The 16,771-nt window shown below is 36.9% G+C and overlaps 1 pseudogene; it reads right to left on the bottom strand.

Moving 5' to 3' along the window:
* Positions 1–13,743: 13,743 nt before the first annotated feature.
* LOC109391931 (small glutamine-rich tetratricopeptide repeat-containing protein beta pseudogene) overlaps positions 13,744–16,771 on the bottom strand; it is a 24,088-nt pseudogene continuing 21,060 nt past the window's right edge.

Genomic DNA, 16,771 nt, shown 5'->3' on the forward strand with positions numbered 1-16,771 from the left:
CTCTTTCCAGCTCAAAGTTCAGGGATGTCAGGTTGGTAATCTGAAATCAGCCTTGGTGGGATCTTCACACCACATATATTTCCCAGCACACTACACTACTTAAAAGTGATATTGAGTGCTGATATGTGCATAAAGTTAGATACTCCACAGACTTTAAAACTCATAGTCCCCGCTTTTAAGAATTTACACTCCAAATACAAACAATTGTAGCTATTCCATTAAAATTGTGTGGTATTACTCACTAAACAAGCATTGAATATTTGTCACATGTCAAGAATTGTGACAAATGCAAGGGATTCATACAGCAATGAACCAGAAAAACACAGTCCTTACCTTCTTGGAGCTTAAACAATTTTTTTAAATTTAATTTACTGAGCAGACAATGGTTAGTAACATTACATCAGTTTCAGGTATACATTTCTGTAATGCATCATCTATATGTCATATTGTGTGCTCACCACCCAGAGTCAGTTCTTCCATCACCATATATTTGACCACTTTACCCTCATCCACCACCCCTCCCCCCTTACCCTCTGGTAATCACTAAACTATTGTCTGTTTCTATGAGTTTTTGTTCCTTTGTTTGTCTTGTTTGTTCCTTTGTTACTTTGTGTTTTATATCCCACAGATGAGTGAAGTCATATGGTTCTCGACTTTTTCTGTGTGACTTATTTTGCTTAGCATAATAATCTCAAAATCCATCCATTTTGTTGTAAATGGCACTATTTCATCTTGTGGTAGAATAGTATTCCATTGTGCATACATATCACACCTTCTTTATCCAATCATCTATAAAAGTACACTTTGGTTGATTCCATGTTTTGGCCACCATAAATAAAGCTGCAATGAACATCGGAGCACATATATCTTTCCGAATAAACGTTTACAGAATTTTTGGTTTATAGATAGAAGAGGGATTGCTGGGTCAAATGGTAATTCTATTCTTAATTTTTTGTGGAATGTCCACACTGCCTTCCATAGCAGCTGCACCAATCTGCATTTCCACCAACAGTGTATGAGGTTCCTTTTTCTCCACAGCCTCTCCAACACTTGTTATTATTTTTCTTGTTGATGACAGCCATTTTAACAGGTGTGAGGTGATATCTCATTGTGGTTTTTATTTGCATTTCTCTGATGATTAGTGATGTTGAGCATCTTTTCATATGTCTATTGGCCATCTGTATGTCCTCTTTGGAGAAATGTCTATTCAGGTCCTCTGCACATTTTTAAATTGGATTGTTTGTCTTTTTGTTGTTGAGTTGTATGAGTTCTTTATCTATTTTGGATATTAGCCCCTTATCGGAGGTGTTGTATGCAAATATCTTCTTCCATTCAGTTGGTTGCCTCTTTGATTTATTGATGATTTCTTTTGCTGTGCAAAAGCTTTTCAGTTTGATATAGTCCCATTCATTTATTTTAGCTTTCACTTCCCTTGCTTCTGAGGTCAAATTCATAAAATCCTCTTTGAACCCAAGGTCCATAAATTTAGTACCTATGTTTCTTCATTGTAGTTTATTGTTTTAGGTCTCATGTTTAGTTCTTTGATCCATTTTGAGTTAATTTTGGCACATGGTGACAGAGAGCAATCTAGTTTCAGTCTTTTGCACGTGGCGTTCCAATTTTCCCAGCACTATTTATTGAAGAGGCTGTCTTTTCTCCATTGTACTTTTTTGGCTCCTTTGTCAAAAATTATCTGTCCATATTTATGTGGGTATATTTCTAGATTTTTAATTCTGTTCCATTGTTCTGTGTTTCTGCTTTTACTGCTAATAACATGCTGTTTTGATCATTGTTGCTCTGTAGTACAAGCTGAAGACAGTGAGTGTGATACCTCCAGCATTATCTTTTTTTCTTAGGATTTTTTTTTTTACTATTCAGGGTCTTATGTGATTCCATACAAACCTGATGATTTTTTGTTGTATTTCTATAAAAAATGCCATTGGGATTTTGATGGGGATTGCATTAAACCTGTATATTACTTTAGGTGATATGGCCATTTTAACTATGTTGATTCTTCCAATCCATGAATATGGAATGTCTTTCCATTTCTTTTTGTCGTCCTCAATTTCTTATAAAAATGTCATAGTTTTCAAAGTATAGGTCCTTCACATCCGTGGTTAAGTTTATTCCTCGGTATTTTATTCTTTTTGTTACAATTGCAAAAATAATTGTTTTTTTTTAATTTCTCTTTCTGAAATTTCATGGTTAGTATATAGGAATGCAATGGATTTGTGTATGTTGATTTTTGTACCCAGCAACTTTACTGTATTTGTTTATTGTTCCTAATAGCTTTTTGGTGGAGTCTTTAGAGTTTTCTATATAAAAAATCATGTCACCTGCAAAAAGTGACAGTTTAACTTTTTCATTTTCAATTAAGATGCCTTTTATTACTTTCTTTTGCCTGATTGCTCTGGCTAGGACTTCCAATACTATGTTGAATGATAGTGGTGATGGGGGCAACCCTCTTGTTCCTGAAGGTAGAGCAAACGGCTTCAGCTTTTCAGTGTTAATTATGATATTAGCTGAGGTTTTGTCATATAAGGCCTTTATTATGTTAAGGTATTTTCCTTCTATACCCATTTTATTTAGTGTTTTAATCATAAATCGATGTCATATCTTGTCAAATGCTTTATTTCTGCATCCATTGATATAATAACATAAATTTTTGTCCTGTATTTTATGTGGTGTATCACCTTGGTCAATTTGCATATGTTGTACCATCCTTGTGCCCCTAGAATGAATTCCACTGATCGTGATGTAATATCGTGATGATAATCTTTTTAATGCATTTTTGTATTCAATTAGCTAGAATTTTCTTTAAGATTTTTGCATCTGTATCATCAGATACATTGGTCTATAATTTTCTTTTTTTTGTGTTATCCTTACCAGGTTTTGGGATCAGGGTGAATTTGGCCTCATAAAATGAGTTAGGGAGTATTGTCTCTTCTTCAATATTTTGGAAGAGTTTGAGGAGGACAGGTGTTAGATCCTCTTTGAATGTTTGGTAGAATTCACTAGTGAAGCCATCTGTTCCTGGATTTTGCTTTTGGGAAGGTTTTGGATGACTAGGTTCAATTTTAGTACTGTTGATCAGTCTGTTTATTAGTAGATTTCCTAGTTTTTTGTGACTCATTCTAGGAAGGCTATATGTTTCTAAGAACTTGTCCATTTCTTCTAGGTTATTGAATTTGGTAGCATATAATCTCTCATATTATTCTTGTTTGATTCTTTGTATTTCTGTGGTCTCTGTGGTGACTTCTCTTTTATTTCTGATTTTGTTTTATTTGTGTTTTCTCCTTTTACCTTAGTAGTATAGCCAAGGGTTTGCCAATTTTCTTCATCAGTTCAAAGAGCCAGCTCTTTGTTGCATTATTTTTTCTATTGTCTTTTTGTTTTCTGTTTCATTCAGTTCTGCTCTGATTTTTATTATTTCCTTCTTTCTGCTGACTTTGGGTTTCATTTGTTCTTTTTTTTCTAGTTCTTGAAGGTGTAATGTTAGATTGTTTATCTGAGATTTTTCTTGTTTCTTGAGATAGGCCTGCAATGATATAAAATTGTCTCTTATTATTGCTTTCACTGCATCCCAGTAATTTTGATAGGACATACTTTCATTCTCATTAGTTTCTATGTATCATTTGTTCTCTCTTCTTATTTTTTCTTTGAGCCACTGATTCTTTAAAAATATGTTGTTCAATCTCCACATATTTGTGTTTTTTCCTGTTTTCTTTTTGCAGTTGATATCCAGTGTCAAAGCTTTGTGATCAGAGAATATGCTTGGTATAATTTCAATCTTTTTAAATTTGCTGAGGCTAGTTTTATGTTCCTGACAGATGGTCTATCCTTGAGAATGTTCCATGTACACTGAAAAGAATGTATAGTCTGGTGTGCTTTTTTAAAAAAAGATTTTATTGGGGAATTGAGGGAGGGGAACAGACAAGTTGCTGTCCTTTTGTTCTTCAGTCTAGTTGTGGAGGACATCACTTCACTGGCCCATGTTGGTATTGTGATCATTGCACTCTTCCCGCGTGAGGCAGATCGGTCGCCAGACACTGGATGGCCACTCATGGCAGCTCTTGGCAGCTCATTCTGGCTGCCAGCCACTTACAGTAGCTTATGGCAGCCCACTGCAGCCTACGCCGTCGCCAACAACTTTCGGCAACTCAGCTCCAGGTCGAGCTGTTGTTCACCATCTTAGCTGTAGAGGGTGCAGCCTCACTGGCCCTAATGTGGGATCTGAACCAGGGCCCTGCTGCTCAGAGGGGGAGTCCTAAGCCAGCTCTTAACCAACGTACCACTCGGCTGGCCCTAGTCTGGTGTTCTAGGATGAAGTGTTCTATGAATGTCAATTATGTACATTTGATCTAATGTGTCATGTAGTGCTGATATTTCCTTACTTATTTTCTGTTTGGATGAGCTCTCCATAGCTGTCAATAATGTATTTAGGTCCCCTACTATAATTGTGTTTTGGTCAATTTCTCCCTTTAGTTCTGTTAATAGAAGCTTTGTATATTTTGTGCTCCCTGATTGGGGGCATGCATATTGATAAGTGTTATGTCTTCTTGTTGTATTGCCCCCTTTATTATTACAAAATGTCCATCTTTGTCTCTGGTTACCTCTTTTATCCTGAAGTCTCTTTCATCTGATATAAATATGAATATACCTGTTTTTCTCTGAATACCATTTACTTGGAGTATCAATTTCCACTATTTCACTTTGAGTCTATATTTGTCCTTGTAGGTGAGATGTGTCTCTTGGAGGCAGCATGATTGAGTTTTGTTTTTTGATCCAATCTGCTACTCTGTGCCTTTTTATTGGTGAGTTTGGTCCATTTACATTTAGGCTGATTATTGATATGTGAGGATTTCCTATATCCATTTTGTCTTTTGTTTTCTGGTATCTCGGCGTCTCCGTTTTTCTTTGCCTTTTTGTTGTTGTCTGTTACTTTAGTGTGGTGGTATTCTATGGTTTTTTTCCTCGGTTTTTTCTTTTTTATATTATATATCTCAGTTTTGGATTTTTTTAGTGGTTACCATTAAATTTATGTAAAGAAAGTTTCATATATACAGTAGTCCTTTTTCTTTAGCATGCTATTTATCTTCAGTCCCCTTTACAGATTCAGACCTTTGCTCTATCCCCTTTTATCGTTTTGTTGTCACAAGTTATCCCTACTTATGCTATGATTTCTGAGTTGCAGTAGCAAGTTGTCTTTTTTGTTGTTTTTCCTTTTTATAAAATGTTTTAATATTCTTTACCCTTTATGTTATATTTAACTGTATAGTGCCATATTTTGTATAGGGGTTGCCATTTGCATTTCCTCCTTCTGTCTGTCTGTTCATAATATTGCTCCTGGTTTTGTATTCTTTTGATTTTTTTTGTTTGTTTCTTTCAGGTAAAATAGTCTCCTTCCATATTTCCTATAATGCAGGTCATATGTTAGAAATTTCCCTCAGATTCTGTATGACTGGAAAGATCTTTATTCTTCCTTCATATCTAATGGATATTTTCACTGGATATATTATTCTTGGCTCATAATTTCTCTCTTTCAATTGTTTGAATATTTGATTCCACTCCCTCCTGGCTTGTAGACTTTCTGCTGAAAAATCTGATGATAATCCAATGGGCTTTCCTTTGTAGGTTACCATCTTCTTTTCCCTGACTGCCTTAAGGATTCTTTCTTTGTCATTGAGTTTTTAGTTTTGTTTTTTTACTTAGAGTTTTTGGGGTAGAAATTGTTAGTAAAGTTACATAGATTTCAGGTGTACAATTCTGTAATACATCATCTATATATCACATTCTGTGTTCACCACCCAGAGTCAGTTCTTCTTCTATCACCATATATTTGATCCCTTTTACCCTCATCTACCACCCCCTCCCCTTTTACCCTCTGGTAACCACTCAACTATTGTCTGTGTCTATGAGTTTTTATTTCTTCATTTGTTTGTCTTGTTCTTTTGTTGCTTTCAATTTTATATACCACATATCAGTGAAATCATATGGTTCTCGACTTTTTCTGCCTGTCTTTGTCATTAATTTTTGATAGCTTCAATACCATGTGCCTTGGAGAAGGCCTGTTGGGCTTGAAGTAATTAGGTGTTCTATTTGTTCTATGAGGGGCAAATAGAACATCTAATTGCGTCAAGTGCAACAGTTCTTTCTGAACCGAGGATCCAGTTCTTTTCAGAAGTTTGGGAAGTTCTCATCGACTATTTGTTTAATATGTTCCCTTCTCCTTTTCTTCCCCTCTGGTATGCCCATTATTCTTATATTGCTCATTCTGACGGAGTCAGAAAGTTCTTGCAGATTTCTTTCATTTCTTTTAACTCTCAAGTCTATCTCTTCTTCCTTCTGTGTCATTTCCAAATTTCTATCTTCAATGTCACTGATTCTTTCTTCCATCTGGTCAGCTCTATTACCTAAGCTGGCTATTTCAGTCTTCATTTCTTTCACTGAGTTCTTCATCTACAGAATTTCTATTTGGTTCTTTTTAAAAAATGTTCTGTCTCTCTGGTAAAATGTTCATTTTGTTCTTTGATTGTATTTCTAAGTTCATTGAACTGCCTATCTGTGTTTTCTTGCATCTCGTTGAGTTTTTTCAGAATTGCAATCTTGAATTCTTTGTCATTTAAATCACATATTTCCATGTCTTTAAGTTCATTTTCTGGAGACTTTTCATTTTCTTTCTGACCTGCCTTGTTACCTTGGTTATTCATGGCAATTAACAAATTGTTATTTCTCTTTCTGGGCATCTACAGGAGTGGGTTCTGCAGCAGGTTGATATGAAGAGATCTTTCTTTTGCTTTCCAGTAGGTGTTGCTGGAATGTTCTATTTTCTCTCCCACTGCAGGCTTTTATTTTATCTCATGCAGTAGTTAGTGTTTTATTTTCTCTTGCATTGTTATAGCTTGTCACACAATGCGGGGGGAGGGTTTCCTGGAATGTGGGCTTGCCCTCTGTGAACAGGTAGCCTGGGTCTCAGGGCACCACCTCTGTGGGAGGATATGGAGGGTGATAGAGTTCTGAACTTCTGATATCCTAATGTTGTCTCTGTAGCCCAATGCAGAGCCTGTGTGTCTCATCTGCTCTGCTTGTCCTTGCATGGATCCACAAGAAAACTAGAAGCAGTGTGGGCTGAGAGAGGCAGCTGGTGTGTTTGTGCCTCCGAGCAATGGTGACTACCAGCTCACAACTATCTTGCCTCTGCAACACTTTTCCAATCATCGGAATTATTCACGCTGTGTGTCTGAGGCTGTGGTACCATCACTGCAGTTCTCAGGGCTGTAGCTATTCCATCCTTTAATCTGACACTGCTACCATTTCTTCTGGAGCTCACTTCTAGCACCCGGAGCCGGGAGCTCTGGGAGAGTGGTGGGGAGTCAGCCGGGCTTCATGTCTTTGTTTTCTGTTTTATGCCTTGCAGTGAGGTCTTAAACCACAGTTCTCACCCTTCTGTATTTGGTCTTTCCTCCGAGGTCTCTGCCCTGAACGCTGTGTTCAGCCATATTGTATGCTGATCCCTCAGGCAGGACTGTGGGCCACAGGAAATAGGAATGCAGCCTGAATTCTTCCCTCTCCTGAGACTGCCTCGAGATCTGGACTGAGGCCTGCAGCCTGCATCTCTGCACTTCCTCCTTCCCGCCTCCCCTGCTCACCCTGTTTGCCCACTTTCAGATGATTTGATATGCAGATCTCACAGACATGCTTGTGTGTTACTTAGGTTATCCTTTGTTGAATTACAGCTGTTCAATTTGTTGTAACTCCCAGGGGAGATTTCAAGAAGCACCCCTCATGCTGCCATTTCTGTGATGTAATCCAGAGTTTACACAATTTAAAGAAAATAAATAATTGTAATGTGAATTGTTTAACTTAATTTTTTGTTTAATAACTGCTGAAAGTACATTAGCAACAAAAAGCATAAACTGTTTTTTAAATTCAATGAAGAAAATTCCTAATAATTGTCTTTATGATCCCTGGAACACACTGAAATATTGTTAATTATGAAAATTATTTATATTTGTTGACATTTACTACATATTTAATACGTTTACTGAAAATATTTATTGTAGATATAATTATTATCCATCTGTCTCTCTCCAATACCAAGTGTGTTCAAACTTACTGCTTCTTAGGTAAATGTTCTCTCATTTCTAGACACAGAGTTCATTGGCATCACGCTCTGTGTATCTTTTTTAAAAAGAAAAAAAAAACTTGTGCCATTTGGGAGAAAACAGAGTTGAAGAAAAAAGGCTTAAAGTTACTTAAAATATTTACATTTTCAAAAAAAATAAATACATCTTCATTTCAAGAATGAAGTTTTTAAACATGGCTTAGTGTAGGGACCTGGACCACAGGCAGATGAGCTGGCAGGCAGTCAAGGTTTCCCGACTCCATGAGAACGCTGCTTATTAGACAGTTCTGTATGCTGACCGGCTGTCAAGGTCTCCCAGCTTCTTGGGATGCTGTGTACATGAAAGCAGGGCTTGCCAGGTGATTTCTTCCACAAATTGCTCTTTGTTGTGCTGTACTATATAACCTTGCTTCTTCTCTGCCTGCATGGGGATCACTACCCCTCCAGCCTGCTGCCACCGGAGACTCCCAGTCAGTAAGTCTCAATAAACCTATGTGTCGCATTCAGCCACCTGGTGTGTTCTTTGGGCTTGTGCCTTCTCAGGCACAAATCTTGGAACAACTCAGACTCAGTCCAAACACTTAGTTTTGTCAATTCTCCTGTTTTCTGTCTGTCTGTCTGTCTGTCTGTCTGTCTGTCTGTTTGTTTGTTTTACACAGAGTGGAAAATTTTAAGGAAGTAATTATTTAATGTGCATTAGGTATAATAGGCAATTTCTGAAGTAGGTAATAGAGAAGAGGATAGGAGTGGGCTTTTAAGGAAGCCCTGACATGAACATCAATGTTGTGTCCAGGCTATACCCAAGGCACCTCCCTCTCTCCACTCCCTTGCCTTCTAGGAATTGCCAGGTTCCAACGGGGTTGTGGGAATGGGAAAGAGCCTGCATTTTTTGATTGGTGGGTGAGTGAGGATATATAAAAAATAATAATACTCATTTGCTCCCATCTCAGGGTCTCACTACTAATTTTTCTTTTTTTCTGCTATATAATCTGATTTAATTACAAAGTCTATTTTATAAGCAATAATCTTGACATATATTGTTTATTCTTTAAGAAAAGGTTAAATAATGTCATCCAAGAAAGAATCTGTTTAAACCATATTATAAAAATTAGATAAACAATTAGGTACATTAAATTAAAATGTAATTTGCATAAAAGGACATTTTAAGCTTTACATAGCATCATAACAGTTATAGCTACTACACTGAAATGTGGCTAATAGAAGTCAATCATTTGTAAGTACAATGCATAGAAAGATTTATTTTAATACCCTCTTATTCTAGACAAGCAAGAATAGTGTTTGAGGTATTCCATATAATTTTAACAGTAGCTAGCATAATCCAACTACACAAAACTGTCTTGAACTGCAGCGATTCCAAAGTGGTAAAAGTACTTGAAGAGCAAAAATGACTTGAATCAAATGGAAATTCTAGGTAATGGACATATATCATCTAGAATGAATTTGTTATGGGTGGTATATTAGCAAAGACACAAACTGAAAAGGTGAAAAGGAAGAAATACACCAATTCCCATTACTTCTTGCAAAAAGAATGGCTACCTTCACAACAGATATTAGCAAATCAAAATATTGTTTTAAAGTGTCTTTTCTTATAATGTTTTTGTCTGATTTTGGTATTAGAGTAATAGGTATATAAAATGAGTTGGGAAGTGTTTCCTCTTCTATTTTCTGGAAGAGATTATGTAGAATTGATGTTTTTCCCTTAAGTGTTTAGTAGAATTCTCACTGAAATCATTTGGGACTATAGTTTTCTTTTCTGGGGGATATCTTTTTCTTCAGTGAGCTTTGGTAGTTTGCACCTTACAAGAAATATCTGTTTTTTTCAGTGAGCTTTGTTTCATCTAAGTTGCTAAATATATGAACCTAGAGATGGTTGTAGTACTTTCTAATGTTCCTTTTAACGTCTACAGGGTCTGCAATGGTATCTTCTCTTTCACGTCTGATACTGTTGATTTGTATTTTCCTGATTTTCCTAATCAGTGAGCTAGAAGCTTACCAATTTTATCAACCTGAAAGTATTTTTAATGCACTAAAGATAGCTATGCTGGAAAATTTTTCTTACTCAACACTGAATAAGAGTGACTAATTTTTAATTAAGGATCAACTTCGCTTTTCTTTATCACAGCCATCACTTTCATGTAATTAGTTAGTACTTCATTCTGTATAACACTTGACCACTAGGAGCTGAATTTAACTTATGAAAAAATTAAATATGTTTAGATTGAATACAAGATAGTTAATTCAGAGGGCCTAAGACTTAAGTCCTGCTCTTCTCTGGCCAAAACTATATGTTCATATAGGTATTCATTGTAGCCTAAGCACAGGGGGGTTAAGTATTTGCTGGTCTAACTGAGGAGAAATTGCTAACTTAGTGCTGCTCTAAATTAAAGTCTTTGGATCTATTGGGTTGTCAGAAAAGTCATGACACATGTTTGCAACAGATGGCACTAGTTTATTTTTGGAAGTACTAGAGTCATTCGCATCTATGTTATTGCTATACCATTTGACAGCTGATAATTCTAGCTTCATTCGAAAAAAAATGGAGCGATTTGGTTGACTTTTGGAGATTTTACAACAAGTTGAAGATGGAAGACCAAACAGTGCATTTTTGTCATATTTTACTGTTTCAGTTCCATAAAGGGAAGAATGTGCGTCAAGCTTGTGAAAAGTTGCAGAAAGTTTACGGTGACAATACTTTACAAGAACCTCAGTGCCAACGATGGTTTATGAAATTCCTTGCTGGTGATTTTGATCTCAATGACACTCCTCGGTCAGGGAGGCCCACTGAGGTTGATGACAACAGAATAAAGGCATTGATTGAGTCAAACACACGTTAAACGACATGCGAGATTGCAGAAACATTGAACATCCATCATTCAAGCATTCAAGACTACCTGAAGAAGCTGGGATACATAAGCAAGCTCGATATTTGGGTTCTGCATGAACTCAAAGAAGTTCATATGATGGCGTGTATAAACATATGCAATATGCTCATTAAACATGAGGAAAACTATCCTTTTTTGAAGCGACTGATAACTGGTGATGAGAAGTGAATTGTTTACAACAATGTGGTGTGCAAACGGTCTTAGTCCCGATGTGATGATTTGCCTCATAGGACATCGAAAGCAGACATTCATCAGAAGAAGGTTATGCTCTCAGTGTGGTGGGATTTTAAAGGTGTCATATTTTATGAGCTCCTACCAAGGAACTAATCAATTCAAATGTGTACTGTCAGCAAGTGGACAGTTTGAATGAATCCATCATCCAGAAACGTCCAGAGCTTGTTAATTGTAAAGGAGTTGTGTTCCATCACAACAACATAAGACCACACATAAGTTTGATCACCTGTAATTAATTGTTGGAGCTTGGGTGGGATGTGTAGCCACACCCACCATACTCGCTTGACCTTGCACCATCAGACTTCCATTTGTTTCGCTCTCTTCAAAACTCCTTGGGTGATATAACATTCAATTCAGATGAGGCTGTAAATCAGCACCTTGTTCATTTTTTTTTGCAAATAAAGACAGGTCCTTCTATGAACGAGGAATTATGAAGCTCACGGAAAGATGGCAAAAGGTCATTGAACAAAACGGGCAATATATCATTGATTGATCTTTGTTTTTTATATAAATAAATGACCTTTGAAAAACAAAGTATGTCATGACTTTTCCGACAACCCAATATATCAGAACCACCTGGTGTACTATTCAAAATGGTGATTCTTTGTTATAGGACCTACTAAATAAAAATTGACAGCATGGCCCTGAATCTGCATTTTAAACAAATTCCCTGGGTGATTCTTACAGTGAAATTATAGAACCACGGGTCTACTCTCACGAAGGGAAAGAAAGGAAAAGTTGGTTTTTAAACTTCAAGATAATAAGTAGTCTTTTGAGGAGAATAGTTATAGTAAGGCCCTGATCATCATCAGTATTACTAATTTATTATTACTTCCTCAGTTTTCTCTCACAACACTTATGAAATCATTACATGTCCACACAAATTAACCAATTTCAGGATTAACAAACAAAAGAAATTAGAACAGTCTCATCCATCACTGTAGTTAGAGCCATGCCATTACTACTTAACAATGCCACTTCCCTTCACTAACAATTCTAATTTCAATATAAGATTTGAAGCCCCCTATTATGTTTAAGTTGCATCAAATTATGGTTAAGCATAAAAGGAACATGCCAAACCAAATTATAGCAGAGGATTTCATGAACAAGCATTGTTAGTGATAGATGTTTTCTGTAATCCATCAAATTATGACTGAGTTCATAAAAATGTGTTTATGGACATATAACTAAATGCCACTTAGAGAATTGTGAACTTATGGGCCTAGTCATTGGCTTATTTGAATGTATCAATGAGTATATTTGAGTTTCCATGGTAAGGTCACCACTAAGGAAATTGTGCTAATTAAATTGAATAGTTATACAACCGACCTAACCAGGACCGTTAAGGATTTCTAAATGTATTTTACTATGTAATTAGCATAATTGGCAATGCTAATGTTATCAATACCAAACCACAGGCAAGATTAATTAAGAGCTATGCAGAAAACCTGGGCATCCTACTTACCTTTACTTTTTATACATTCACAGCATCTATTTTTCTCTTCAAAACAACAGCCCTTCCACCAAATCCTGCTTTCCACCAGCTCCTAAGATCCCCTGACACCCATCAGAACAAGCAGCCTTAAAGACAGTACTGGCGGGGCAGGCCGGGTAACACAGTTGGTTAGAGCACGAGCTCTGAGCAACAGGGTCGCTGGTTCGATTCCCACATGGGCCAGTGAGCTGCGCCTGAGCTGAGCTGCCGCAAGCTACCAACAGGAAGCCGGATGGCTCAACTAGTGAGAGCGCGTGCTCTTAACAACAAGGTTGCCAGTTCGACTCTTGCATGGGATGGTGGGCTGCACCCTCCGCAACAAGATTGAAAGTGGTGACTGGACTTGGAGATGAGCTTGTGCCCTCCACAACTAAGACTGAAGGACAACAACTTGACTTGGAGCTGGTGGGTCCTGGAAAAACACAATGTTCCTCTTCCCCAATTCCCCAACACACTGTTCCCTATCCCAATTCCCCAATAAAATGTTTAAAAAATAGTACTGACCCCTATGATATATTTATGAATGATAGCACTATCAAAGTTAAACCTAGATAACAAATTTCTTCTCTCCACATATACTGCTCAGTGGCAAATACATTTCTGTTATCTCAGCATGAGAAACCTTCCTTTTGGCCATCTCCCCTTTCAAAAAAGTTTGCTTAAGGGAATTTGGAGCTGGAGAACTCACCAATAAACAGCCTTACTGTGCAATAAATATACTCTGCTAAATAATTTAATGTATAAATACAATGATGAAGATTTGAAAATGGTACCCTGTCCAGTGCTATATTGGCACTTAACAAGGCTACTAATCGTTCATTTACAAAGGAATCATGTTATGTTCAAGTCTGTTTGTGATAAGCCTATTGTCTAGACAGGCTTATTATTTAGGTTTTTTGTTTTTCTTTTTCTTTTTAGTCCAGTATCTGCAGCAAAAACTTCAGAGCCATAGCCATTTGCATTCTGGGCTAGGGTTCCTGGCCAAGTCAGGAATGGTCTTCAGTGCTGCTGCTGAAGGATCTGCTCAGGATGGGATTTCTCAGCAGTTCTATAAGTTCAGCACTCTGTTGCTGTATCTACTGAGCAAACTTCTGTCCCACTTGGATGAGGCTAGGCAGGTGAGTTAGGCCCCAACTCCAGCAGCAGTTCTCCCAATGGCATTTGTCATCATTCCTGACATTAGCTGTTAAACTTGTGGATTCTGTATTAAACTTGCTGCCATACTAATGAAGACTGGATTATTTATTAAGCTAGCCATGCAAAAGCTCAATCCAGTTCTTGTAGGACTGGATACATACCTCTCTTAACTTCTGTTCTGCTATTTTCAGGTTTGACTTATAGGAATCATTTTCAGGGTCAAGATCTAATGCCTTTTGATAACTTGTAACTGCTTCTTCAAATTTATTCATTGCAGTAAGGGCCAGCCCCATTCTCCCGTAGGCCTTGCTATACGTTGAATCAATTTCTATTGCTTTTTCACAGTTCTTTATTGCATCTGGGTAGTGAGCTCATTTACTCTGAGTAGCAGCCTTGCTCCACCATTGAAGCAGCAGCTCAAAAGGTGCCACAGACTTAGGAGGAAGAACAGAATTGTCTGGCTTTAAGGTGAGAGCATCAGGGGCAGCTTTCTCTCAGAAAGAAACCACTGTTGTCCCACTGAAGTGTTCCCTACCCAGCCTGCACATGTAGGTGGGCACCTATCCAAGTCTTCATCAACTTCACTACTGATTTTTCAATTGTATAATTCACATGGTTTCTATGAGGTCATTATATTTTAAGTCTACTGAAAGTGAGGTCCTTTGACCAGTACCTGTCCCAAACTGTTACCAGCCCAAGATAAGTACAGAAATTGAGAGTGGACATGTCAAAACTTTTATAGCAATTCAACAGAGTGATTTTACATATGTTGAATATAATGATAAAATAACTAGGGCTTGTATTATACGTCCATTTCCTTTTCATTTATTCTAATCACTCTTATTACATTTTACAAGATTTCAGTCTGTAATTGCAACTTTTTTAGAAAGTTACTTCACAACAGCTGGTTTGAGAACCACTGGTCTAAGCAATTTTTAGGTCAATGTGCAGTTATTACCCTTAAAATTGTTGATAAGGTGCTACTGTGGGAGACAGATCTCAAACTTAAGTAACCACTTATCCTGCTTCTTCTCTAACCATACTTCTTTGGGGGCAATAATGGGATGGTAAGAGCCTAGAAAAGATGAGGTAATTGCTATGAATACTTGTTCTTCTCATGCCATGCGTTCTCCCCACCTACTGACTGATGCCCATGGAACACTGTATGTTCACAGCTAGAATGCTCTGGGGCACCCACATACCTCTGCTCTATTGGTTGCATACTTAGCAAGAGTCAGTTTATGAAAACTAAGCCAAATGCTTCAGAAGAAGTGAATAGTGTAGTTGCACTAAAAAAGTTGTTTAATTGGGGGGAAACGTCCACAGAGTGGGGAAAATCTGAAAAATTCTACTTAATTTTTATTAAGTTTTATTATGTTTATTTACAAATGTTATTTTCTTTGTTTTAATTAAACAAATTGAACTAGTAACTGACTGTACAAAACTTCAATCAGTGGAAGCATTCTCAAAGAAAAAGCCTTGATATCTGTGTAAAAATAAAAAATATTGTCAAATTAATGCACATTTGTACTATTTGTGTTTTGAGAAAATGTTAGGATACGAGGTCTGACAATTACGTTCATGTATGCATCCTAGAAAAAATGCTACATGCCTCATTGCTGAATATCACTGCAGCCACCTTTGAAGCACTTCCCTTGGGAAGCTATGCACCGATGCCAGTGCCTAGTCCACCCTTCAAAGCAATTTTGGAACACTTTGTGGAATGGCCATCAGAGCTGTCATTGCTTTACCCTTGATGTATGGAATGTCATAAAAATGTCTTCCTTTCAATATTTCCTTTATCTTTGGGTAAAGAAAGAAGTCATTGGGGGCCAGATGAGGTGGGTAGAGAGGGTGTTCCAATGCAGTTGTTTATTTACTGGCTAAAAATTCCCTCACAGACAATGTTGTGTGAGCTGGTGCATTGTTATGATGCAAAAGCCAAGAATTGTTGGTGAAAAGTTCAGGTTGTCTAACTTTTTCATGCAACCTTTTCAGTATTTCCAAATAGTAAACTTGGCTAACTGTTTGTCCCATTAGTACAAATTTATAATGAATAATCCCTTTGATATCAAAAAAAGGTTAGCAACATCATTGCAACAAGTTCACAAACTTAATTGTCAGACTTTGTATGTCACACCTCTCACTAATTTTTAAATAGTAAACTCCAAAGTATGGTTCCCAATCACACTGTTTAAAAGGTACTTCTTACTGTACTTCTATAGTATGGACAAAAGGTTCAAAAGATGTTCAGAGAAGGGAGGGGTTATTTTGTACTGAAATGTCAGGTATTACATCACAGAGGGTGGAGAGGGATGTTGAAAGATGGGTAATACCAATAAGTGTATGAGTTCAGGAAGAACTGTAGGAGAAAAGCAATAAAGACAGGAAGGCATGAGCATATGTATGAAGGGCATATTGGGGCTTGGTCAAGCTTGGATGAAGGTTCATACAGGGATTACAGACTATTAGATTAGCTAGGATAAAGTCTATGACCTTAAAGAAGCCATTCTGGTTGAGTGCTCTCAACTGTGCTTTGGGCACAGCGACTTTCAAACCATTTCTTAATTGTATTTATTTATTTATTTATTAGTTTCAGGTGTAGATAAAAACACAGTTATTAGAAATTTACACACCTCACAAAGTGATAACCTCAGCAAGTCTATTACCCATCTGACACCGTACATAGCTATTATAACACCATTGACTATATTCCCTATGCTGCACTTTACATCCCATAGTATGTATATATATATATATATATATATATATATATATATATGTTGACATTCAACATTATTTTATATTAGTTTCAGGTGTACATCAAAGTGGTTAGGTATTTATATAATTTACGAAGTGATCCCCTCAATAAGTCTA

The sequence above is a fragment of the Hipposideros armiger genome, unplaced genomic scaffold (assembly GCF_001890085.2).
Source record: "Hipposideros armiger isolate ML-2016 unplaced genomic scaffold, ASM189008v1 scaffold_306, whole genome shotgun sequence".
NCBI classification, from domain to species: Eukaryota; Metazoa; Chordata; class Mammalia; order Chiroptera; family Hipposideridae; genus Hipposideros; species Hipposideros armiger.